This window comes from Symphodus melops (assembly GCF_947650265.1).
Source record: "Symphodus melops genome assembly, chromosome: 1".
Classification (NCBI taxonomy): Eukaryota; Metazoa; Chordata; class Actinopteri; order Labriformes; family Labridae; genus Symphodus; species Symphodus melops.
This window is the reverse complement of record NC_136691.1, coordinates 14,063,294-14,090,014: the sequence shown is the minus strand read 5'-3', so window position 1 is coordinate 14,090,014 and position 26,721 is coordinate 14,063,294. Positions and strand designations below refer to the sequence as shown.

At 41.4% G+C, this 26,721-nt stretch overlaps 1 long non-coding RNA gene across 1 annotated transcript in view; it reads left to right on the top strand.

The window, feature by feature from the left end:
- LOC306839350 overlaps positions 1–26,721 on the top strand; it is a 94,740-nt gene that overhangs the window by 25,072 nt on the left and 42,947 nt on the right. The gene's annotated exons all lie outside the window — the stretch shown is intronic.

The window sequence follows — 26,721 nt, the reverse complement described above, 5'->3', positions numbered from 1 at the left end:
GACTGATGAAACGCACATGGTGGAGCTTTGCTTGACAGGGAAGGGAAATCGTATATATTCTAATTAATGTCAGAGTAATAGTCAACATACTTTAGGTAAGAGTTAATCGGATTTCCGTATGACAATTCTTCTAGTAAAATCAGAAAAGTATTCCTAATGAATCCATGATGCACTGATCTGATACCATATTATATTAATAATCCAAATGTTTATTATTCTACAAAATAGTAATGTGTATTATGGCTCCCTTTGGCAATGACTAATGTTAGGGAAAGGAACACATCACCCTGTAGAGCCCTGTCCATACATGGTTTGAATAAAAAAACAATAGATTAAAAAGTCCTAACGTGTATATTTTATTGAAGGGCAGTTTAAACGTTTGGAGGTCAGATTTGAGTTTTTGAGTCTAAATGTACACGTAAACCATTTTGTTTTGGTTTTACTATGATATTGTACTTACCATATTGGCCAGTATTGATTAGACATGAAATACAGGGAGTTTGATAAAATTGAGTCTGACACGGAAAGAAACTCAAAGGATCAAAAGATCAGCCAGCCTTTCAAGAACTGAAAATGATTGCACAAGAAGGTCTGTTGGCTTTGATAGACGTGAAGGACTGCCAGTTTGGCTAACACCTATGGATTTATTCTTCCAAAACACTTCTAAGAGACATCTGTAGCTGGACCATTTCTTCTTCACCCACTTCCAAAACTTTACTCAGTGTATGACCATTAGCTCTCTCTTTTAAAAGCTAAACGCTTGCCAAGAGGCCACCCTGGTTCTTCCCTATAGGGTTTTGTGATATTTGGGTAAACTGCAGCCTCATTAGCGGTTTGCAGAGCCAAACATCCACACCAGTAAGAGCAGCTAAGTCGTTCTCTGTGGCTCCTTTCGAACACTTTAGGGAGGCAAAGCTTTGCGTGCCAATATCACATCTTTTATTACATCAGCTGATTAGTCTGATTAGTTTTTATACAAAGAGCGGGAAGGGGCAACAATGTAGTAATGAGCAGGGAGTGAAGTAGGCTGCACTGTGACAATGCAAGAAGTACTACAGTCTGTACTCCGATGTAGAGCTGGATTTTTTAAAGACACGCCCCCTTTTCATCTGTCTAACACATCAGCGTCAGGAGTTGTAGCGAAGTTCGCCATGGCTACAAATACTCCTGTAGCATAGGTCTCCCTCTCACCTTCCCTGACATCTCTCTCTCTCTCCCTCCCCACTCTTGTCCATATACCTCCAAGCCATGGGAGCGGAATTCTGGGAACATTTTTCCATGTGAAACAGCGAGGGTCAGCGCAGGGGTGTGACGCCACAGCATTGTTCCCGCTGCGAGGAGAGGAACCGTGCGCCGTGAGGCCAATTCCTGTCCGCTCCAAAAAAACAGCCACTTTCTCACACCGCTTTCCTTCCTCCGCCAGACAGCTCAAAACAATCCCAGAGTGTTTTCGGGTACGAGTCGCAGCGACAGCATGGAGAAGAAGCTAAAACAGAAGATGAAAGAATACTAATTTAAAGGGGAGAAGAAAGTTTTATTCAGTCTGTTTAGCTCACAAAAAAAAAAGAAAAGAAAGACGCTCACTCAAACAAACAGTAGATAGACAGTAAATCACTCTTATTGACCCTGAACAGCAGTGTGTTTGCCAGTCCGCCTGGGTCTCTGCATAATCTGTTTTTTCTAAAAACAATGAAACATTTCTGTAATAAAAAGAGCTTTGCAGGTCCCTTGGCTGTGAACTTTTCAAATTTCCTGTCAGCATTATCATAAAACACCATCAAACGGTTCCTTTTGGTTTGCTTCGATGAAACCTAACCTTAATACAAGAGTTTGTGCATGCGTAGGAGCGTGAAGAGCATTTAAATCGGGCTTTGAGTGGCTTCAGATTTTTTATTTTTTTCCCCCTCTCTTAAACCCATTTTGCACATTTAACCAAAAATACTCCCCATGAAGTGCTCCTTTAAGAGAATTTAGGAACGCTGAGTGAAATAAAATACACAATACTATCATAGCAGGTTGTGGATGCAAGAGCTACATTTTCTCAGACCTTTACCAAAAACAGTCATAACGCTAGTGTTCTCTTTGAGGTTATTGACACTGTTGTTAACCCCTCTAACACCCAAAACTACCAAGCCCCCAAAGAGAAATCTTCTGCTGAGTTTAAAAAGAAGTTTTTTCAAACATCAGCACCAGTTTTAAATGCTTGTTGATTTACGCCTTAAAAAGCCCAGTCTTGATGCGTCTGTTTTTACTAATTGGAGACTTATTTCAAAAACGCATATTCTCTTCAAAGTTTTCAAAAATAATGTTCGTAAAGTGTAAATCAGAACAATATGTTTGGTTGAAGTCTGCAATATAATCCATCAACATGGTTTTTTGTTCCATGGCTATGCTGATGATACGCAGTTATACTTAACGATCAAAAACGAACCATCCCAACTATCTGAACCCACTCAGAAACTCAGCCATCAAAAGCTGGTTGACAAAAAAAGGCGGTATTTGAAAAGACAATAAAACTAAATTAGTAGTGTTTGTGCAACAACGTGCAAGATACAAGGTTTTACAGGACATAAGGTTCTGTTGTGACGGCGGTTGTCACATTATTTAGTCCAAACAGCTAGAAATTAAGGAGTGATTTTGAATCCAGGGATGACATCAATCAGTCAGATCTTTATTTTTATAGCACCAATTCAAGACATGACACTTCACAAAAAGACAGGTGAAAGACTCATTGTTAAGTCACATAAGAGCAAGTAAAGACATCAGGCCAAGTTTAGGTCAGAAAGAGCCATTGGCCTGCAGCCCACCTTTAGCCAGGAGTTTAATAAGTTCCGAATGTGTGACTGTGTGTGCATGTTGTGCTGTGTGATAAATAGTGGATGCAGCCTTGCATACGTGCACCTCAGAGAATCCTGTTCCTCAATTCTTTCATCCCTCCACTCTCACGACCCCGTAGGGAGGCAGTGACGGTCTCATTGTTTTATCCAGCTATACAACCTGCACGTATGGCCTCCTACTGCTCCTTCCTTCTCTGCTTATTTCTCAGAGTAGAGCTGTTTTAGCCCAGCAAGTATTCAATGTATGTTTTCCTGCAGAGCACAAAGAGGAAACGTGACAGGAAGGATGAGCTCTCCAAATCCCTCTCATACGTAAAGAAAAAACACGAGACATTCCTATTTTGGTGCAGTTTCTTTTTGGTACCTTCTTCAAGGTTTATATTACTTTTTTGTTGCTCTCCTGTTTACCTTTGTTTTGTTTTATTCATGACTGGGTTTTTTTTTACCCCTACCTGTTTTGCCCAAAATGGAAACCAAGAGCACACAGGAGGAGAGAAAATAACCGCGGCTGCTCTCTAGAGTTTCCTGCCTGTTGTCGGGCTTGTCTGCGTGCGTGCCCTGTCCTCCGTCCTCCTTGGCCTGCTTGTCCTCCCCACCCCTCCCACTCCTGTCTGAGGATGCATGCCTGTGTTTGCAAGTGTGCGTTTGTGTGTGGGCTGGATGTCTGGGAAAGCCTCTGACACAGCGGAGGGAGGAGATGAGCAACAGGCCTAATATAGTTCCTGTGTGTGTGTGTGTGTGTGTGTGTGTGTGTGTGTGTGTGTGTGTGTGTGTTGTGTATCATTAAGGAAGCACCTGTCCCGAGTGACCGTCAGTTCTGTTGCATTTATCTGACCCCTCTCACATCAGGTGGCTTCCTGGTCTGTGTCAGATGCTGCTCTCAAAGGTCCGCCGGGATTGGACGACACAGGCTCCTCCTCTTCCTGTTCGGCTGTTCATTGATCTTAAGAGGGTTGTTACCATCCTCATACTTCTTCCATTTCCCAATACTGGACAACACTTCACAGGCTGATTCAAAGTAATAATCCGATTTTTTTTAGGGGAAAAATTGTAATCGCTTCACTTTAATATTTTAATATTTTCTTACGACAGTTATGAGTTACGACAAAAGACTATTTTTTGACAGTGGCCTTCACCATTTGAACAACAAAATCCTTGAGTGGATGTTGGAAAGAAATAAAGCCTTTATGCACTCCTGAGATAAAAAAATCCTCAAAATCTCCCTCAAAACATATCTTACCAACAAGATCGACGTCTTTGATCCAAGGCAAAGGTTCGAGATGTTTACAGGTATTTTCTGTTGTTTCCTTACAGAACTTTTGTCCTTCAAATAGCAGTATAAAAAACATGTCCATCAGACATTGTTTACCTAAAATCCCTTTAAAACCTACTTAAGACTCAGCAGAGACTTCCCCCGACCCCTGTGCGATCAGTATCTTTACAGCCTTCATCAAAGTCTGTCTTCACCTGGTAAACAGGACACTCGTGTCCTATTCTCATCCTCCTGTTGTCTCCCGCTGTCTTGCTGTCTTGTTATGCCTGTTGTTTGGTTCTGTCCTGCTTTTCATAATGAATGTTTTTGATCTCATTCTCTCTATCATCTTGTGCGGGACCCCTTTATTTGAGAATTTGGTCTCATGTCTTCATTGATTCGATTGGACATTGTAACAGCGTATGCTCGTGTCTGTGCAAGTTGTTTGAGTTTTTTTTTGTTTTTTTTTTAATTTTCCTTTTCGTTTTGTTTTTCAACACATGCATCCTTCACAGTCACTTTTTCGTCCTCTTTTTATACTCGGTCGTGTCTGTTTTATCATATTGCTTCCACACACATAAATCCAAGAAAGCCAGCAGAGTTTTTCTTTTTAAATCAGTCCTGCTTACGACAAATCGAGCTTGTTTTTTTAACCTCCAGCCAGGGGAGGTTTTGAACTCTGTTTATTTACCAGCAGGAGACTTTTCCTTGATCCCTTCAAAGGCAGCCTACTGTATTCTCTGATCCAAGCCCAGGATCAAACCAGCTGGGTTTACCGCACACATCATTTGGAGAATTAAATGACGGTGGGAGAACAGAAACAGCAAACAGACCCAGCAGACGCTCCCCTGGCCCTATCTTCCATCTCCTTTTTCCCTCCTTCTTCCAACCTCCAGACACAATCAGCTACTTTTGTGCCAGTGTTTCCTCCATAGAAAAAGCAAATACTGTCCTTCATAATCTAGCTGTACCCGAAAATGAAATACTCTCCCACTTACTCCAGAAGTTATAGACAGAGCCTGCATGGACGGCGGTTGTGCACCATCTCTAGAAACTAAGTGTCACAGAATCTGTAGTATTTGGGGCACTATGTTTCTAGAGATGGTGCTTTAAGGTAAGACTCGCAGAAAAGAGCAGATGTGACAAAGTAATAAAGCAGTAATAATAATTTGGTTAAAAAAAAAAAAAAATCGCCTTTTCTTCAGTACCCTTGACTGGACAAGGACAAATCCTCCCCTTCACTATCTAACATTATACATAAGGTTAATACTAGACAACAGCTCCCTGACATCCCTCATTGCTAACTCCTACCTGCTGGTATTCCTTAAGAGCATCCTGAAGGCTAAATGGACCCAGAGGACAGCTAACCTGAGTGCATTTATGACGGTCAGTAATCGAATACGGCTTAAAGGAAGTGATTCAATTACTTTTGTGTGTGACACGTCGTGCCCTCTCTCTCTTTTTCTCTTAGTTTAATGGCGTGGTGCCTGTAAAGAATGCAGTTTGAGTCGCTCTGTTTTTGCAGTGAAGCAGAGCGCTGGGATCTATACTTAGCAATCAGAGGGATTTTTAATCGTCTTGAGTGCCCCCCACCCCACCCTGTCTCTGCGTTTAAGGATGAGTGAACGCTAACCCCTTGTTTGTATTGATCATGTTATATTGGTGTTAATGTCCTCATCTTACTATTTCTCTGCTAGTCAAGCAGATGCAGTTTCTTGATTCAAGACGATGAATAATCGATTGCCTACTCAACAAACGAACATCCGAATGGCCGATTATTCAGGTCCAGCCCTAAACTGAAGTTTTTGTGGGGCAGAAAGCAGTCAGCCAATCACACTGGTTACCTCCCTGTAGTCTTCATGCTCACTTTAGCGAAGGAGATAAAGCTTCTTAATTAGTGTTCAGACACAATAACTAATAACCAATGCTCAGAAAACCAGTAACATCTTAGATACCAAAAAAGATCTTGCTCGTCTTTGAAGGAGGTACAAATGTGCAGCTGAGACTCCTTTTTACTTTTTTTTTTTTTTTTTGTGCTCCAGGGTACAGAAGATGATGAGTAAAGTACAGATTCCAGACAGCCTTGTAGTAGATAACAGACACGACATGTCTGGAGCAGAGCCTGAGTGGAGCCTTATCACATCTAGAGAGACTGAGATGTTGTCTCTACAGTTTGCTTTGGATTCTTCAAACAGGTTTTGTTGTCGCTTGTCTCCAGGCTCTTTGTACAACATTTCAGAGTTGTGTACATGCTGTTATCCAGCAGGTGTTTTCACCCCCTCTTTTAAAATCCTCTTATTTTGACCTTGTGTGACATGCAGCCTGATTCAAGCAACTGTTAAAGGTGGCTGTTTCCCTTCTGGCACACCATTCCCCCCCCTGAAGGAAAAATAATGAGCCTAATTGACTCTGGGGTAATTTTCCAGTAATTTCCCTTTTAATGGTCAACGGTTTGATGCCATTTGTTTAGTAAATGGCATGTGCCCTTAATGGTCTCTCTGTTAAGCAACCCCTCCCCCCTTTTCTTCTCCAGTCCCAAGTGATCTTCAGATCCTGAGAGGGCTCAAGTAAAAAAAAAAAAAAAAGAAAAAAAGTCCAATTTTAAACAAGGCTGTGTACCCAACTGGGAGAACAACAAATGTCGCAGTGGCTGCTAATTGCATGCGCAGAATTGGCTTTGGATCAGGTTTCAATACAGCCTGATTAGGAGTCAGTGCGGTCAACTCTGCATCTGATGCTTTTTGTCTCCTCTGTGTCGTCCTAATTGACGATAAAGTGAGGTTTGAACTGCGCCCAATGGATCTCCTGTTTTTGTTTGACAGTTGGACTCAAGAGTTCCTTTCACCACATACTGTATGTTATTGTGTCTTTTTGTCTGTGCAACATTTGGTGGTTTTTGGGGTTTGGCGGTGAGTGTGCATGTGTGATTTTTTTTACCTCTTCTAGGGGGGCTTGGTTCCCAGGGTTATTTACTCCCCGAGGCAGAAGAGTGACATTAGCCAGAGTGTGATTTGGTGGGAGAAACACAGCCCCTACATCATACAGGGAAACACAGGGCCTCTCGAGCACGCACACGCATTTGCACACAAACGCCATCTGGGCAAGGCAAGCGTCAATTACGACCAATTCACCTCGTGTCACTCAAGAATTGAAGTTGATGTTTAATAGTATTACAAATAGTGACGTACAGTATACTTAATAATATTTTTACTTTGAGGAGACTTATGATTGATACATTTATTATCAGCTTTCCTTCCAAACATTCGAAAAAAACATGACAATGTAATGGTTGTGGCTGCACTAAGATGAATGAAGTGTCAGTGTTCTCCTCTGTGAGTTCACTGTATTTAATAATATATTGGCTCAATTACCATAAAGCGGTCTGACTGTGAGAAACTATTTTTTCATATGTAAGAATTATGTGTGCTAAGCTAATCACACGTTTCCTCCAGTGCTCTGGATAATGTTCATGTTGAGGAACTATACATTTCAGAGCCGTCGTTCATGGGCCGTTTGGACACTGATTGATTCGAATCGAGTCGGCGGAGATCAAACAAACCTTCACGGTGTGGGCCTGTGTGATAAATGCAACGGAGGAAAAGTTTCTTTATAAATGGCCACGGGACTTTCAAACAGGGAAGTGATGTCATCTCAACTCCACAGACTTGGCTTTGCAAAACTCTAGCTCGAGCTGCTTACTTTCAATCTTGATATTAATCTTTGAAAACAAATGAAACTCTTAATCTGGTGTTTGACGTGTGCGTCTACGTGTCCCTTTCCTTTAGAGATCACACTCAACTTCAAGTGCTGGACTCAAAATATTTCAACCAGACATTTGTGCTGAAAATGATTTTTTTTTTTTTCATTCAGGAAATGTAGACTGTTATTTATAGATATACTATCTGTGCATTGTTGTAATGTTCCTCTTTTTTTTAAACGTTATGTTTAAGGGCATTGTGAGCCATAATTAGACGGAGGACAGGAAATGAGGAGAGAGAAGGAATGAGAATGACACGAGGTCCCGGGCCGGACATGAATCAGGGATGTTGTGGTTTATACTGCCTTAAGCCTGAGACCACCAGGGCACCACTTAATGTGTTTTTACACTCAATATTAGGAGAGTGTAGAGATTTAACCGTGAACTTGGGAACACATTTAAGGATTGACTTACTTATTTAGCCTGTTTATTTTTCAAGCTTTAATGAACGATGTCGACCAGCTTAGAATATTCAGCCTTCCTTTTAATGTTGGATGCTGTTTTTACCGCCACTCTGCAGGGACATCTCAATGTTATTTCATTTTTTTATATTCTCTGCAACGTCATGTTTCATTGAGACAATCTCCTTGGCTCTCTTTAACTACCAAACACAAAGTTTTTCTTTTTTTTTAGTCTCCAGTGTCAACATCCCTGCTGCCACTCTGCACTGTCTTGCACATCATCTCTGTGCGTCAGACTTCAGCGACGCTTCAATCTGACTGATCGTCGATCAATGCCGGGGTGCTTTCCACCCCTGTTTGGTTGCACGCAGCACAGCCGGGGCGGGGGGGGGGGGGGGGGGGGGGGGGGGTCGGGCGGAGACACAGACACACTCTCCCGATCTCTTTTCCCTGCGTGTGAGATCTTGTTTGGGTTCATTCTTATCTTTGAGATCTGCAATCTGCACACAGCTTGAGGGACTGGAGGATTTTTCTCTCCAACTCATTTAAGCGCACGGACAGCGCTGTGCAGTGTGACTTCACTCAAGCAATGCATGACAGGAAGATTGATAGTTTGTTTATTTCAACCTAGTTTGCTACAGCAGCACTTTTTAGAAAGCGGATATATGTCTCACTTAGATAATACACGTTCACCAAGATGCAACAAAAGAAAAAAACTCTATTTACACATCAACAGAAACATGCACTTATTTAACTGCTGCCAAATGAGAGTTTAACCATAAGAAGCCTTAATATTAATGTTATCCATCATTTCAGACAGGTATTCATTTGTGGTGTGTGCGCATGATTCCTACCTTTCAGTGTGAAAGTAGTGTATTACAGCAGCAGCATTAATGAGAAAGTGTAAATGAGTCGTGTGCGGCAGCAGCCCCACAGTGCTGCCTCCGGCCACAATCAACCAAAATCAAAGTGATACGTCCCCTTCCTGTGTTTTTTTGTACAGCAGTGTGTCACATATTAATATGGAAAACATTGTCTCTCTATATGAACGGGATCCATGACTTGGCCAAACCGTGGCCAAAAATAATCACACACAAAAAAAAATCTGTTTCATTTTTACCCCTTTACTTTCTTTTTTTTCTCTGTGAAATCAGCAGGAGGTTTTCAGACATTCCAGTGGCTAGAAGAGCGACAGCTCGCCTGGTGATTGTCTTGATCAGGATTTTGAGTGGAGGAGAGAGAAAAAAAGAAAACATAGCAGGCCAAAAGATCAACAAGGGAGGAACTTTTGAAAATGCAGATTTCCAATCCGAGGGAGAATTGCGGGAAGGGAAAGAAGTTTAATTCTTTTGGATATGAAGTCAGATGTAAGACATGTTGTAGTTAAATGCATTTAAAGTACAGAGAGGTTACACTTGACTGCAAGATAAATAATTCAAATGATGTAGAACAAAGAATTTACTTCTGTGTCACTGAATAAATAGAAAAAAAACAGCTTGTTGCTCTTTGCATTGGGCTTTGGAACAAAATAACTTTTTAATGTATAAACCTTTTCAGCTTGAATCTATGGCTCTGCAAAGAAAAACATTTAAAAGATAACATTCAAGGCATTTCCTCAAAAACAGCTGCCCAAACCTTTTCTTACAAGGTCAGTCAAAAATGTTCATAATTATGTCAAATAGTTGTACTTTTAAACTTCAACCTGATTTACTGGTTTCCAGTTAAACCTAAAAGCTGCACAGCTAAGCACAGCTGCCATCAGGTTGGTATTGATGTGCGGATGCTCGGTTATTGAGAGCAGTCCAAATAGTTTACATTGTCTCTTATCAAAATATGGCATGCACAGTTTCACTAACCTTCTCATAAACTGCTCTGTGCTGCTTGTGCTCCGTCATGCATTGTTGTCCTTATCTTTCTGACACCATGCCCCCGTTACAAACACATGGCACAATGGAAATATACACACAAAAAAAAAACTGTGGAAACAATTGTGATCTTTGAGTGCCCTTGTAATTTGTTTCTGTATATATATGCATGCTGGATTTTTCTGTGTCTCTTTGTGTCTGCGTGTATATTATACAGGAGCTGCGGAGTCTGTTGATGGTGATGACAAGTCAAGGACAGAATTTCTTTTTCCACTATTTTATTGTAAATAGAGCTCCGGGGCTGAAGAGAAAGCACTGTGCTTTTACTTTGAAAGTGAAAACACAGGCACACACCTGGAAGAGAAAAAAAAAAAAAAGGCAGAGGAGGTTTGAAGCTTTTGAATGTGATGATCCAAGAAACAACTAGGATGCAGCACCTCAGTTCCTTTGGCGGTTTTTTGGCAAGCAGCAAGCTTTAGAGACACCGATTGAGTTTCAGCTTGTTGGGCAGTCTCAGCAACTCTGAGATGAAAAAAAAAAAAAAAGAAAGTTTGTGCTTTAAACATCTTTTTAGTAAAATTGCTCCTTTGTTCTACTATAGCGATTGCATACGTCATTTGGCACACAGGCTAACGGGCTAGAGTGTGGTCGCGCGACTGAAACACTGTCTTCTCTCATTCAGGTGGCTCTCCTTCTGGTTAAACCATTAGCCTACAAATGTGGCTGAGCACAATAACCGCAGTGAGACACAATGGTGCCGACATATGCTGACAATAACGGGAGTGAATTTATATGGCGTTTTCCCAGCCCTCTTGAAGCTCCTTATGTTGTAAAAAGAAAAGGGGGAACTCACACATGGAAAGCTGAACAAAAAGGAGCTCAGGTGGCACATCGAGCTAGACATTGAGCATTGTTTGATCCTGCAGACTGACGCTGACGTCTGGAAATCATGAGCGTTTTATGAAGCTCTTAGTGTTACAATAAAGGTCAGTATTCTCCCCAAGATGAGTCGACGAGTTCCTTATTCTCGGAAAAGTCTTCAAGTTATAGTCTTCAGCTGAGTTAGATGAAGAGATAGAAACGTCCTCTTCTCCTCTGTCTGAAACATGTCTTGACTTTCTCTCTCCTTACTTCAGTGCCTCAGTGTTTGAGGTGTAACCGGGGCCTGACCTGTGTGACCTGCCCAGCAGTAATACGATGCGTCAGCTCGCGGTTCAGCTCTCACCGCTTGTTAAGCAACCTGGCCAAATAATAGACGCAGTAAGTCAGGCATCAAACAGGGTCTTAAATAACAAGCTGAGCAAAGAAAAAGTGTTTGCATCTAAAGAAGCCTCGAGAGGGTCAATCAGTCATCAGAGGGACTGAGGAACGTTTGGAAGAGCATCACTCGACGATAGTTTTCCACTTGATGTAGTATGAGTTTGGAGTATCTTTTATCACTCTGTCATAACCAATGCAAAGAAAGGAAACACCTGATACTGTGTCAGCATCATCGGTGCATCCAGAAACCTTTTCTTCATTTTTCATTTTCTTTGTGCCTGTTTCACAATCCCATAGCTGCATTTCTAGCCAGGCCCTTAGCTTGGGGAACAGCATTTTTGATTTGTTGGCAGTTGGGTCCACAACTGATTATGAGTATACAATTGCTAAACTGGCAATCTAACAGACATTGTTTCCTTCTCAACCTTGTTTGTAGTGTCTCAAAGCAGCATAAATCTATTAGTATGATTAAAAAGTTGAAAACTAGAGTTGGTCTGGTGTCAGTATCCATCTTAGAAATTCCTCCCTAAGATTGGGTTGAGTAAGCAATGCACAGATCTAATATCATTATTTATTATCACCCAAGAACATGAACTTGTACTTCTTTTCCAAAACAGTAGCCTGTTCTATAATCTGTAATTTTACAGTAACAAGCAGTAGCTCAGTCTGTAGGGACTTGGGTTTGTAACCGGAGGGGTCGTCTGTTCAAGTCCCAAACTATAAAAGTTTGTCAAAATGCTGGAGAGGTGCCAGGTCACTTCCTGAGTACTGCTGAGGCGCCCTTGAGCAATGCACCAAACCCCCAACTGCTCCGCCACGCTCTCTGTGTAGCAACCCCACGCTGATATCTCTCCATTAATGCATGTCCATATAGGCCCCGTTTGTGCATTGTGTGTTATTCAGGGACCATGTGTATGAGAAGCATGACTCTTAAAACTAGAGTTTTCCCTCTGGGATTGTAGAAAAGAAAAAAAAATGGAAATAAGTCGTTTTGCATCACAAACTTTGAAGCTTTTCTTTCTATAAATATCGAAAGTTAAGAAAATTCAAAAAGCAAGCACAAAATCCTTAGCCCAATAAAGTCTGTAAACCTGTATAAAATAAACAGCCAAACATGTTTTTTCAGTCAGGCGTGTAGTGTATTATAATACTATCGGAGGAAAACTCATTGTTTGATGATTCTGAAGTGTACAAATGAAAGAATCAACACCAAGAGGAAAAACGATGATGAAAGATCTCTATTCAAAACACACAGCTCAAACAGAGACAGCTCCTCTGTCCTCGACTTTAACTTGTCTCTGTTAACCACAACAATACTCAAGAGGTCTCGCAAAAAAAGCTACAAAACGGCAAAAACAAAAAAAAGTTGGAAGAGATCCCGCTGTTACATAGTTTAATGGAATGAGTGGGATTAGCACACTGTCTTTACACCAGCTTGCCTGGTTTGATCTCTGTCTTTCTCAGTTACTTTCCTTACCCACGGTCGGGAGTCTTCAAAGGCAGATAAATAGAAAACAGATGCAGGCTAACTAATTTCAAAGGTTTAGATCTAACTGTTTGTGACACAGTCCGTCGATGTGGCAGTCCAGCTCAGCGAGCTGGATGATAAAGGTTGTATAGTCGGTGACGTTGCGTATGCATGTGCACCTGCATCCAATATAAGGAAGAAGTTTTTTTGACGAGAGAAGTTTTTCTGCTGCAAACAAGCCGTGACCAAAAGCAGGCGGCTGCAGAAAAAGAGCCTGGATTAAAAATGATTGCTTTGGCTGGGAGGAAACGCAGCCGTGGGTAAAGTTCACGTTATTAAAACCTGCACACAAGGATTTGAACGTTTATTAAAGTTATTCTCTGGGGCCGATGTTTTTGGTCTTGTAATTTCCTTTTGTGGCGACACAGATTTCTGTGATGTCTCCGTCTCTGTTTTGCAATTTGTGTATTGAGCTCTGTTTGTCGCTGCTAATGTGTGTATTTGACTGGAGCATTTCTGATCTTTTTGAAGTGTGGGTGTTCTTCACTGGCCGCAGACGAGTCCTATCAAACAGAAATACACATTGTTCTCATTTAGCTTTGCATGGGAGAGCAGAGACCAGCAGAGGCCCCTTACATTCACACAGGAGGTCATCTAATATAACTTTAAGTGACGTTTATGTGGAAACATTTGACAAAGGTTTATCAGTGAGTCAAAGAGATGAGGTGAACAATAAAGAATATATGAGGACAACAACTATGTGGCCAAATTTGCACTCCTTGCCTTTGTAAGCGTAGTGATTGCATCATAAACTGTTTCGCCCCATTAGTCGTGATCTAATCCTATTTAAAATTTGTTTTCAATATCTGTGAATCAATGTTTGCCTTATGGATGACTGAAAACATGTGTCGCCCAGAGAGTTTCTTCATCTCATAATCAGTGGCGGCAGCCCAACATCGACTTACACCAGATGTGATTCTAATTCTGTATTGAAAAAACACTCCTAGACAGAATGCTCAAAGAATTTACAGCTCTTTAAATATCATGAATGTTATTTATTTTTTTCTGCTACCTACTGTCAAATAAAGAACTTTGTTCCCCCCCCCTTTTCTAATATGAAGCCACCATGGTTCTTTAAAAACCAGTAAAACAATATGTTTAGTCTTCTCATATTCTCCATTTCATTTATTCTCTGTCTCTTAGATGAATTCTCTTGTGAGGTACTTTGGTGTGTGGTGGATTTTGCGACCCCTGTGGACAAAGAGATACTTCTCATTTCCCTGCTGATCTTGTTTTGTATCTGTGATTTTTATTTTTATTTTTTTTAAGTGAGTGTGGTATTTACATGTATTTGATTGAACAGCTGAAGAGAGACGGGAAACGTTGGAAGCAGAGGTTGGGGGGTAAGACACGCATTAAAGGGCCAAGGCCACCAGGCTATCCGGCGCCAATGTTGATTTATTTTTGTATGAAAATTCTCATCCTGCTTTCGTTTAACAGTCAGATGCATCTCTCATCGAGAACATTTGCTACGGAAAGTGTAAAACAAGGTTGTTTTTCAGAGGTTTGCAGTTAATCACTATGCCTGCCTGGGAGCACTTTAACTCATTAATTCTAACACTATAAACAATCAATCTTTTTACTGATGGACTTTTTTGCTTTTGTACTACATATAGAGGTGTCAGTGTTAGTACCAGTCTGATCCTAAACCAACTTTAAACTCATCACAAGAGCTTTAACTGTTGCAGTATAATCACTCTGTGTAATGTCTTATTCATCAGTGACGACCCCCTCCCCTATTAAAGTGTGTGGTTCTTTAGACTCTTCACCTTGTTGTTCTGATTTAAAGGTAATCCACTTATTCAAAGACGCCGGCACTCTCGGAGGCTGAGCTAACCAATGAGCAGTATAATCCTGATGTGTGTGTGTGTGTGTGTGTGTGTGTGTGCGTGTGTGTGTGTGTGTGCGTGTGAGGGGGCGTTTGACTCTTAAGTAACATTGGTAACAGTCATGAGGTCCCCAGACCCCTGCAAGCAAGTGTTCCCCTCACTGAAAAGAAAAGGATGATGCTCCAAACGTTTCATACTTATAATCTTTCAGGTCATCAGCTTGTCAGCTTAAAAAAAGGCTGCCTATTTAAAAGCATGGTTTTTTTCCTTCCTTTTATATGTATAATTTCAGCCAAAATGTAGGCTGAAAAAAGCCTAAACGTAAAGGTGTAATTAATGTTGATTGTTGTTCAATATGCAGAGTAACAGCCCGTTAAATTGGTTGCTGACATAGGCAGCCACTACAGGCCCACTGAGTGTAATTGAGTGGAAGAGCTGCTTCATGTAGTAGTGTGTGACAGGTGAGAACAGCAGGAGTTTAGCTCTTTAAACCTGTATTAGCGCCCCACTGCTATGACTCCACCTGCTCCTGCAGTGGAAAACAACCAAGACTGAATGTTTACAAAATACTAACTCTTAATCTGTTCTGTTTGTGATGCAGCTGAACCTCAGTGTATTGTTATTGCGCAAGGCTAATTCATTTTGAGAAAACATGTACATCATGGCCGACGTTAGAGGAAAGCTACTGACACATATATTTGATTTCTTAAGATGAAAGGATTGATAGCACTCAGCTAGCAGTTAGCGTAGCTCTGTGTAGATGATGGAATAAGAGGGACCAGGTGAAACAATGAAATTACAAACTGATGATTGAATGCTTCTGTCAGGCTGATGAGAGAATATTACCTTTGAAAAGAATCAGCTCTCAGTCTGATATGTCAAGCTAAGCTAATTTGCTACTAGCTGTAGCTTTTTATCTATCTTAAATCTATCGTGAGTAAGTCAGTCTATTCTAAGTAATATTCTGTAACAAAAACAATCCTCCTGCTCTCTTTTATCTGTCAAATATATTCTTTAACTGTGACTCTTTAATGTGATACTTGCTTTGTCTGACATTAACCTGGTAGGAAGTAGTGCTAGTAGCAGTAACAGACAAGACCAAGTCAATCTTCTTGATAATGGGCTTATTAGCCTTTATACCATATAGAGGCATCAGTGTACATTTCAGTGATTCATAACCAGAAACAATCTAAAGGAGCTTTAAGGGGGGATTTAGCCATCTGCTAACCTTATCCATGTCTGAGTCATCCAATATCACATGACTCGTCACCATAGTAGAATCTCTCCTGACTCTCAGAGGGCACACACACATCTCAGGCCCTTCTGTGAGCTCTTGTTGGAAGCATGTTCCTGCAGTCTGCAGATTTTACACATCATGAAATTACATATCAGCTTGAAAATAAATTAAACTCCTGGTGCTCTGCTGACAGCTTTCTTGCAAACATGCGTGACGCACGTGAGCTTCAGATTAGCTTGATGTCGTTTATTTCTTATGTTTGGACTCCTCATGCTATAGTTGTCACTACCAGCTTTCAGTCCTTGTACTATGTTAAGGATACCAGCTGCAAACCAAAGCTTCATATTAACGTGTGGTCTTCTATCCAAATTCTTGGCAAGACAGGAATAAGGGCTTCTCTTTCAATGTGTCCTGCTATTAAAAACATCTAACTGCAAGGGGGATTTGTAGCATGGGTTGAATCTGCTGAAACAGGCCAGTGATGCGAGCTCAGGAGAAAAAGCAGGGTGGATGGAGCGATGGCAGAGAGGAATTTGTCTTGGAAGCATGCAGAGGACAATACAGAAACATCTGTGAGGCGATGAAACATGGAGGTTGAGAACGTCAAACATTCAGGACATGCCAAACATACAAATGTCTTTCATCGATCCTGAGTGTGTGCCACGCTTGGATCAACATGGCACTCCCGATAAATACCGTTGAATCATACTGCACGTATTCAAAGGAGTGCCTTCGAAATAGTTTGGTGGTTTGTTAAGCAACTGGCGTACACCATGTGGCACTACAGACGCACAATAGCACAATCAAGGGGTCAAATGGAGGGCACAGGGGGCCTGAAGACACAGGCTGCTCTCTCACTTATCTTCCATTATGGGCTTATTCAGAGTTGTCGTGTGGGAATGAGCTTCTACTGGTGACATTAATGTCGCTGTATGATTTGCAGCGAGCACAACGTGCACCCTAGCACTCTCATCTCCTCGATGTGGAACTGTTGTGTTTAGATTCACAAGGGAGCTGTTTGCTGTGGCACCATTCATTCTTGCCATTGTTTTTGCCCTCTTAATGACAGACTCGGCCACAATGGAAATCAAAATGGAAACGGTGCCAAGTTGATATGCATGCACATTGAAAGTTCATGGGGCCGGAGGTGAAGAATAAAAAAGAAAGTCTGTTTTAAGGATCTGGTTTCTTATTACATGTGAACACTATAAATATCATGAAACACAATTACCAGAATAAGTTTTCGATCCCCTTTATTGATCCAATGTGAAGAAACAGTAACTTTAACTTTAGTTAAAAAAAAAATTGCCCAGTAAACACGAAGTTGCGGAAAAAAAAAACTACAAAAAAAACTTTTATAACAGAAGTTTTATTTACTCCTATTGACTTATTATACTCAACAAGAACACTGTTGTCTGGTTTGTGCCGTTAATCTGCTCTGTTCAGTCTCTGGGGTTCCCCCCCATCTCTCTAAGTGAACCAGTCAGCACATCTGCAAATTACTGAGGCATGCTGCGTTGGATTTCATGGTTTCTTCGCAGATCCAGACACTCTTGAGTGATTGAAAGTTTGTCATGGATGATGATTGAGAGCTTTACCTCGAAGGCAACGTAACTGACGCGTCTATAAATTGCTTCTCAAACTTTAAACACGTGTCTCTGTATGATTGTACAATCATGTATAATAGTTCATGTATCTGCGGTTTGGTTTAGACGCTGTCACTTCATGCAATAAGTAATACCTACATTTCAATCAGTGGTTTATTTGCCTGTCATGCCAAGGCCAAGTAATGTAATCTGAGGTGTGACTTTCTGTGGGGAGTTCCTCAATTTTACGACTATTACAAACGCTTGTCTGACAGGCAGGTTTTCCCTCAAGGGTATGACAGTTACCCGGGCCAATCATGTTCCCTCACTAGCAAAGCTTACAGAAAACAAGTGGTGATTAGGTAAGACAGGTTCCAGTGACCCTCTGTCCTTTGTCTCCTTGTAGACGAGCGTTTCGTTTCCTTGTGAAGACGGACGGAGGAGGAGGGAGGCAGAGGGAGGAGGTGCGACTGCGAGCAGGCGAAGATAAAGCCCTGTGCCAAGGCCTGCGCAAATAAACAAGTGGATGATTATTTCAGCACACGACTCAGCTGATTCACGATGAATTAAAAGTGCCCCGGCTCACAGCGGCGATAAGCCAAACCCCTGTCGCTCCGGGCCCTCGCCTTTTTGTTTTCTTTGCTAATGCCCTCCTCGCTCCCTCCTCGGGGCCTTTTTTAATCAGTTTAAGATCTGCCTGGATCTGCTCACCATTCAGGAATGGAAATGTCAAAGCAAATTATCTGAATGAGCCAATTCACACATCCTATGTGTTCATTGTATGTTTATTGTAGCTCTCTTAGTGCTAATCTGGAACCTTTTTTACATGTGTCGCTCCTCTCGACCTCTTTACCTACAGGCATGATATAGTGCATGATTTAGTGCATTCACATGCAGTTCCTACAAAACTTTTACTCACCGGCAAACTGACATTCTGCTTAATACAAACTCCTGGCAAGCAGAATAGAGATGCACTTTAGAGGCTGATACATTGCAGCCATCCGTTTCTTGCACAATATAAATACAGAATCACTTAATGACTGCGGCCAACAAGGATTCATCGCAATAATTCAATTAATCCTCTCCTTTTTGGGCAAGCTCCCCTTATTTTGAGTTTCATTCCAAGCGGATGGTTTGCAGATGTTCCCTCGTCAAGTCTCATCAGTGAACTTCAGCGCTGCACCGGAGCTTGGGTTACACTTTTTTTTTTTTTCCCTGGCGAAATGAAGTTGAAGGTAGATAAAAGAGGGAGTGCTATTCTATGATTAGAGCCTGAGCAGCTCCTTAATGACCCCCCCTTTGCTCCCTCCTCCCTTCAGATCAGTCATCGGCCGTCTGGTCTCTCTGGTCAGTATCACGTAGACCACAGACCTCTGGTCCCTATTAGTAACCCCCCCCCGCCCCCCGCCTCCCTGTACAGTATCTGCGCTGAGTCCGATGGTTAAAAGACCCAGCCGGGTTCCGTTCCACATTAGTTTTGGCTGGGTATCTGGCCTCAGCGGCGTGTTTTTGCCGCTGCCCTGCAGCATATCATGATGATTACGCGGTGCAGAGTTTCCCCTGCTTTGATGCCCTAAAAGTCCCCTGATAGAGAGGCGACAGACTGTGGCATCTATTACTGAAAATTTCAGCTCTTTTCTTCAATTGTTGGCTGACACAATTATATGTTGATTATAATGCTAACATGTGTAGTTAGTGTGTTCTTGTGCAAGGGGTTTAAGGGGGTGAATCTGTGTGTATTCCTTTGTGACTTTGTCTTATGGCCCATTGAGCCAGAGGAAGCAGAGCTGGGGGGAAATGAGCGTGTTAGTTGTGTCCTGTTCCTGTTGTCGATGACGTCACAATGACCAAAAAGAAGCAAATAGGAAGACATGACTTCATCACTGCTGCAGAGGATGCACAATCACACATCGATTCTGGATCAATCACACAACCAAGGTCATGACATGATTATTCAGTTTGTTTTTTTTGGTTTTGTTTTTACTTTCACACTTAACTGTCATATTGAAACCAACACCATGGAAGTAACCACATTATGAAGACTAGAGTCAATCCATTGTTTTTGTTTCATCCAGAAAGTAAAGAAACAGAACCAGGGAAATAAATTAAACTAAACTTAAAGGATGCTTTTTATAAAATATTTTAATCGTTCTGCTTCTCCCAAAATCTGATCCTAATCACACAGAATGCAGCCAGACAAAATGAAACACAACTATTTACCTTAATACTTTTAATCCTGAAATAAAACTCTTTTTTTTCTTCCCTTTCTCCATGACACGAAAAAAAAGTACTCTATGTGTTGTGTGTAGCTTTTCTCTGGTACCTTATCACTGCAGTGAATTTACCGGTTCTCCCTGTGGTAAACCCCTGTGGTTAAGAGGTTTCTTATCAGCTGCTTCTGACATCCTTGTCTGATTGTTGGTCAGCTGGGAAGGCTCACTCTGTGTGTGGTATTGTGTGCAAGTGGAGTTTTATTTTCCCTTCCTTTATGTCGCTGCAGGTTTATCTCCAACAGAGCGTACGCAGGGAATTGCTCAGGTGTTTTCGAACACCTTTTAAAGAGAGTTCACTGAAAACACAACAGTTTTAGTTTTTTCTACGTCAGATGAATTTAAAATGAATTCCTTCCGTTTTTTTTTTTTTTTCCTCTTCTCGTATAAAATTTTCAGGGTGTTTGCATATACTTTCATGGCTCATATTAGGGAGCACATGGTGTGACTTCATGGTGTATCTGATATGAAAAGAGAGATTCTACAAATCCTCTTTGTCCACTTTCGCTGACATGCTTCCAGTTTCACAAGTAAGACCAGCCAGTATTCCCAAATGTGCATATTCTAATGCTTCAGTTGCATAACAACAGTGTCTGTGATTGTTGTAAGAATTGGTCCTGTCTCTGTTGGTCAAAATAGTCCAACGACCAATCACAGAGCTCTCAGTATCTCTCTCTATACTTGGAAATCTGCTGAGTGACAGTGGCCATGGCAACAGCCCGGCTCAGTGCAGCTCCCTGGCACCCCTGCTGTGTAGCGTTTGATGGCAGTTAAACGTGTCGTGGAGTAATTGGGTTGTGGACCGGATGAGATATGTCCTCTAAGGTGTGACAGAATGTGAGAAATGGAGCAGGTGGTGGAAGCCCAGAGGCTCTCCCTCCACCAGAACCACATTACCGCCGATGGTTGTTTGTCCACCAGGTGTTAACTGCTCCGCTTTGTTATCCTGTAAGAATGAAAGCACGAGGAGGGCACAGGTCTGGAAATACCACTCATTGCCATTCTACACAGGCTGAAAACTTCAGTCTATGTCCCCAGATTTTCGGGGTGAGCTGCATGTTCGGAACACAAACGGGCCCATTTTATCACCCCAACTTCTTCTTGACTTCATCCTGCCAGCCCCATAAAAAAACACTGCTGCAAGAAAACTGGGTGTGAACACCGCACGTTATCGTCATGGAGATCACCACTAGTGAAAAGGGAGGATGATGTATATACAGTCGATTATTCGACCACTGCATGACTCAATCGAGTTCGACGCACATAATAAAGCTGATACATACTCTTTTCTGCAGCATATTTTTCCCACATGTTTTTCAAACATTGCATTTAAAAACTGCCATCTGAGCAGCAAAAGTCTATTTCTGGGAGATGTTGTAAACATTACACTTTGGCCTTTGCAGCATCTTTCTTACATTATCGGTCGCCTCTTAAGAGGCCACCCCAATTCATGTTAAGACAAAGAACAATTAAAGATGCAAATCAAAAACATTACTTGAACCACTAACAGAAAACATAACTGCCCCAAACCTCAAAATATCGTCTTTCAGTCTGATTCACTAGATGCAGATATTTGTTTGTAGAGTTTAGATGACCTGAAAAAGAAAAGTAGTAGACAGTTCATTCCCCACGTTGAAGACAAAGGTCGACAGAACAAGTTGTAGACTATTTTATTGAATCCCATGGTCTTTACCAGCAGTAATAGTGAGCTTTCAATTTAAACACACAGTGGCAGTATGTATCAGACCCAAAGAGGAATAAAAGTGTTTGCTCTCTGGTAACTGTCTATTTTCTTCCAGCCCTTATAAAATATAAATATCATTCGAGCACTGAAATATGAACTATGAGCTCGCTGTAATATCATTAATAGTGTTGGAGCGATGACATGCTGCAGGTGCGGCCTGCTTCATGACATTTGCTGAATGACTTAAAGTGATGACTTTGAACACATGCCATTGGCAGAATCTTCTAAGCAATGTCTAGTCAAAGTTAACAGCCACAAGCATCTCCAAAATGCAAACCTGATCCAACTCAATTGTCCGAAGTGATCCAAATGGATCTGTGTTTCCTGTGTCCTGGCACTGAAGAGAGCTGTAACCGAGCAGTATAAGCCTACCAGCGTGTGCAGAGACGACATCAGACGGATGCCATGTGAAAGGAACGAGCTGTCACATTACACTTGTTCCAACATCCATGAACAGCACCAAGGCCATGCCAAACGTGATCGGGTGTCACAGTGGCAGCAGAGGCCAGCCAGATGTGTGACATCACAGTGTATCACAGCCATCACAGGATGCCAGCTGGGCCGCTACGAGCCACATATAAAACACGTTTTGTCATAAGGAATGATCTTAACTATCAAACACACCTACTCCGTTGCCTCTCAGAAGGATAAAATCAGTTTTGAGATTTTTCTTTGCCCTTTGCCTTCATTACATGGTACTGTTTTGGGAGGAAGAAAAAAAACAAGAAAAAGAGAGCAGTGATGACAGCCCAACCCTGGGCTGATGTAGTGAGTAGATAGACCTTTACCAACAGCTGCCAAATAGACATTTATTATATTCAGTGCTATAGTGACTATTTGCAGATGGTTTTTTTTCATTTACCCAGAAAGAAAACATGTTTTTTTCTATTTTAATCATCAAGGTTGTAGTGGGTGCTGGTGTTGTATTGTAGTGTATAGAAAAAGCTGTGTAGAAAATATGTTCTAATTTCTTTTAAATCATGAACCGAGACTGACAAACACAGAACTGCTCTTTGTTCCCGCTCCTGTGAACTATAAATCTAAAGAGTCAAGTGCATGAAGGAAGCGCGTTTCAACCAGTGGCATGTTGCTGTTTTATATGGAGCAATTCATTTCCGTTGTAACACCCTTAAGGACAAACATAACTGCTGGACAAAGCAGGCTACAATGGTGTGAAATAGTACCCGTGTGCAGGACATCTAGCCAGCATAGCAACAACACAACACAGTTTGCCATCAGAGGGATTAAGTTGTTTTGAAGCCACAGTTGATTGTGCAGCAGATAGTAAACGAGTGAAGGAGGCAGAACATAAAGCCAGATAACGGTGCAAGATAGCCTCCCACAAAGCTGCATAGTCCAGCCTAGCAATACCTGGAAGTGTGTTTGTGTGTGTGTGTGTGTGTGTGTGTGTTAACGCAAAAGAAAGTATGTGTGCTTACGTACGCACGTCCATCTGTTTGTATACACATGGTAATCGGAATCAACCGCGAAACTTGAGCCGGCTCGCCCACCACGTCTTCAATTATTCAAGGTGCTTTGGCTGAAAACTCGATCACCTGGAGGCTCCATTCTACCGCCACGACAGTCCCTGTTCACTGATAACCTCGGGAAGGGAAAGGAAAGGTGGTGGGGTGGGGGGTGGGGGGGGGCACAAGAGGAGACCACTGGAAAGGAAAGGAGACCCCACCGTTTGTGGTTTGTTCGCCTAAACAGGCTGAATCGATCATCCAAAGGTGGTGGATAATACCTCAGGAGCTGTCTGCAAATCTGCAAAGCTGTCGTTGCCATGTAGAGGAATTATTGAGCACAATTAGGGTTTGCTAAGGGATTACACACTATTCCCTTTTTAAAAATGTCCTTACATTTTGTAGACTTCTCTTTCTAAAATTGGTGTGTCCCTGATGGTTTTAATCAGAATAATGTCAACCTCCAGAATGCTCCCAATCCCTAACGTGCTACAAGCAGCTGGTTTCTTCCAACCTAATTTGCAAGTAAAGCAAATAGTGGGCATTTGACCACCTGGTCCTACGCCTTTCCCCCAAAATAGTCTTTTTCCTGCCCAGTCAGAGGTCCCAATTTTATTAACAGCACTGGGCAGAAGACACCCGGGAATTAACCCTCTCCCTAAGTATACCATGGGGGATGTATAGACGGCTCTGAAGGGGAAGTGAAGCCAAGAAAATAGTAATTTGTCGCTGTTGTAGCTGTGAAAGACATCTTCCCAGGGAGCAGAGCTGCTCTAAAAGCCTCCAACTGGCAGGGTATTACTTGGTTCAGTAGAGCAAGGGGCTGAGTTTGTTCAACATCCCTGTGCCATCCAGGCCTGCAGGATGATGAGGCCTCATGAGGGCCAAAAAGGCCCACAGCTACTTACTGTGGTTCCCACCCTGATGTTAGAGGAATTCTGTGGTGAGGTTTTTTTTCAGGAGAATGTAGGCATAGTGTGTGCACTTCAAGTTAAATATTATCATAATATCCAGTAAGTGTCTATATACAGTATTCATGGGATTCTTCCTCATTTTCCTTTATACGATGTCTCAGAGGCGCAGAGTAAATTTATGGTTATTATGAGCTAATATCCTGCTATGATCTACTAATATTTAATGCTTTTATTGAAACAATGTGTATGCTGTTATGATGTCGAGCTCATAAGAGACATATCATAAAAAACATGTCACATTGTTCATGCTGGCAGTAAACCGCACCTCATGTGTTTGGATGGGCCCCTTGGCCCCCATATAAACCCCCGAGGCAGCAACACAAACATCAGCGAGCCTATGATAATGTGGCCAGCTAAATGAATATTCACGCCCAGCAGACTTACTGCGAAGCTGAGATAGCAGCTGGGGCCCGAGGCCTGGGGCTCGACCACCCCACAACTGCTTGTTAGAACGGCTGTTATTCATCCAGATGACGAGATGACCACTTGAGCCAAGCTCCACAACTGTTTCCGGAACAGGACTTGACAGGCCAGGCAAGAGGGACAGGGAGGACCTACTGGAGAGAGGGTTGAAAGTTTTAGGTGATGTAAGGTGAAATAAAACACATAAAAGACATCTAGTGTGGTTGATAAGTGACTGTCAGTGATGCAGACATAATGAAACATCTGCCATGCCTCTATATTAATATCAAATGATAGCAACAAGCCATCAGCAGGCTTTTATGGCTTCCTGGAAAAACACACAGGTGTCTTTTAACTCCACACTCAAATCATAAAGCAACAGTTTCTGCTGCATTTTTTGTTCTCATAATGGATTTTATTATGTTTGTTTGGTGTTTTGTACTGAGAATCATGTGTTAAACAAATACCGGCCATATGCTCCTTTTACCATTTGGAACGAGAGTGAAATCAGTGTTTGTGTTTTTAGACTGAGCTTTAAATTGTCACCATAAAAACAACGATAAGTCAGAAGCAAATCTTCAATGTCTCTTATCTCGTATTGTCTACTGAGTATATAAAGGTAGTGTTTCCCAGTAATTACTTAACACATATTACTTTGTATTAAATATTACTGATATCCTAACAGTCAACAATATGAAATACTTTAAAAGTCATTACATGTATCCAGGTTTCCACTCCTTTGGTTTTCTTTTAATAAATCAAATTCTGCATCAACACCTCAACTCAGGCTGTTTGTTATGTTGATGTCACTCTTCTCTGTTTACCACTGTCGCTAAAGCATTTCTGGTGTCTCCTCTTCGTCTGTTGATGAAACTGTGTGTCCTCGTACCAAACAGAGCAGTAAATATCCCTTCGCTTTTTTGATCCCTGAGAAAGGAAGAGTCTTTGATCACCCTTCCTGGAACCCACGGTGCACCTAGTTCCGACAGAATCGGGATGTTTTTTCCTTACTGAACTACATTCTGTCGTGTTTTGGAGGTCAGAAAGAAGCAGCAGCAGTTTTAAAGTACATGGTAGGATACTGGATACTGATTCATCAAATTAAATCTTGATTGTAATGTATTATGGGGGAGAAAAGTAAAAGGGCATTATTGATTTTTCACTGACATCGATGAGATCCTACCGCTTCGATGCAACAACCAGGAGTGGCACACATTCTGTATTCATTATTGTATTCTGTGTTAAACAATGAAAATCAAGCCTTTGAGTTAGTATTAATAATCTTTCCAGTGCAATGATTTCATCCACAACTTATCCATGAAAACAGGTAAATAAGGTGGCATGGCTTCACTACCTGTATTTTTTAATGCTATCTAACACAAGAAGTACTTCTCTTTAATTTGTTATTTAAAGCCATAAAGCCACTGCCAATATTTCAACGTTAATCAGATAAACACAATTAATCTTTTTCTGAAAATCCACCAGACAAGTGTTTTAATGATATATGCTTTATTATAATGCAAGAACAGAAATACATGCTACATATTTTTATAAACGGGGTTAGCTTACATACAGGGGAATAATATGTAGCATAGCGTTGCTATGATACTAGATTTTCTCAGCATTGAAAAGATTTTTATAGAAGAGAAACGATGTTGAGACCTTCTTCAATACGAGGGCAACAAACATACAAGTCGTCGGCACATATTACTGGGTCATTTCCAAGAATGCCAGAAAACTGCTGCACACCGTCTAAATGAAACAAAGAAGTGGTAATACTTGTCTTAACAGCTCCTGGCAGCTGTTCAAAAGATGAACGAAGAACTGACGTCGTTTTTGAATAATCAGTAGGTTTTTTTTGCTTCTGACGATCAACAACAATAACAGAAATCGTTTTATAAGTGGTGCTGAGTAGTATGATGTATGCAAACTGTTGACAACATTAGTAGAGCATTCATTTAGGTATTGTAGTGTATTGTAGTTGCTGTACTAATGCATAGCATATAGTTTATCATAGCATGGTATGGACAAACAAGGTATAGTTTAAAAAAGCATGTCATAGTATTTAAAGTAGGATCAAATACCATACACTGTATTTAATACTTTGAGTATGTTACAGTGTTATTTAGTGCAGTAAAATAGCAATGCATTGTTGTATGAATTCACGTTATATTATTTCTTAAAATGAAGATGATTAGGGGGAAAAAAAGTTGTTTTCTCATAATTTATGTTTTGGATGAGCCCATGTGTACGTGAACTGCCACACTTGACGGATCACCATAAATAGTCAAACATCAGTTAGAGCAACCAGGT